This window comes from Cyprinodon variegatus, unplaced genomic scaffold (genome assembly GCF_000732505.1).
Source record: "Cyprinodon variegatus isolate N-32 unplaced genomic scaffold, C_variegatus-1.0 Scaffold70, whole genome shotgun sequence".
In the NCBI taxonomy this organism is placed as follows: domain Eukaryota; kingdom Metazoa; phylum Chordata; class Actinopteri; order Cyprinodontiformes; family Cyprinodontidae; genus Cyprinodon; species Cyprinodon variegatus.
The window spans coordinates 1,279,388-1,280,694 of record NW_015150523.1 but is presented as its reverse complement, the minus strand read 5'-3'; positions in this window follow the sequence as shown (position 1 = coordinate 1,280,694).

Below are 1,307 nucleotides of genomic sequence, written 5' to 3'. Positions count from 1 at the left end.
CATGAGACAGCCTCTGTGCATCAGACATACCAATGGTTTTTGGCTTCAACATAGACAGGAAAATGGGAGACCATGTTTTTTATCTGTAGTTTTTCACAGCTTAGACCTGTTACAGATCTTCAAATTGTTTAGAAAGCAACTGAATGCTCTATGCCTTGTTTGTTAGTTCATGGCCAGACTAGCCTCTGTCTCTGGAAAGATTCAATGAAACTGCATGGAATGACAGACATTTATTGTTATGTATTAATGTAGAAAAGCACTATCAAATGATGATGATAGAGAAAGTCTCTGGTTTAAACTGTCATAGGTATATTACTCCAATATAGCCTGCAATGTATCTTCAAATATATAAAAACCTCAGTCCTTTAGCACTAATTTCTGATATTTATTGCTAAAGGAAGTATATTTCCGTAACAAAGACTTAGCTCTAAACTGCCATAGAGATTATGGCACAGTTAATGCGTTGCCATTCAGAATTTCCCAGGAAAAAAGCATTTTTTTTTAATATGAATATTACCTTGCAGCTTAACTCAAAAACAATACTTCACCACACCAAAGAGGTTCCAGCTAAAAGTTCAGCTGAAAGTTCACTGCTCATCAAAAACTTATGAACACCAATGTGGTATACATTTTTCTTCTTTAAAACACAAAATCAAACTTGCACAATATACTCTTGTCTTCTATAAGAAAAATTCCCAGTATATAGCTCCAATGACACTGAAAACAAGCAGTTGCTGGCTGAAATGGTTCTCTAAAGGCTTATAAAGGTCAACAGGTAACATGAAAAGAAATGTTACAACCACTTTAATTTGTTTTGCGGATGTGAAAACAATGCTTTACCAGAAAAGTAAGTTCCAATATGAGATTGGTTACGGGCTAATCTGATTGACCTCTCATGTCAAAGTGGTGACCGACACGAGAGGATCCTTCCGTTACTACAGGGATGTACAGATAGGCTGCAGATTTTTATATACAAGTCAAGTACACTAATCGAACAAGGCACAAAACCAAGAATGAAAAAGAACAATGTAAGACCACAAATAAATTCAACAACAGATTCTAATATCCTGTAACTCCTAACATTCAGCAAGTTGCCTAATTGGAAAGGTCACAGCCAGCGTGTCCTGTTCTCATTCCTACTTAATAACTAATTATCTGTTGTAATCACATGCATCTCACCGTCTAGTGGGCATCAAAGGAGGAAATGGACCGATTACGTTCAGCAACTGCTGTGAATATATGCTTAAATTAAAAAAGTCTTTCAGCTGTTAAATATTGCAAAAATATTGTGTGTGTATAGAATATAT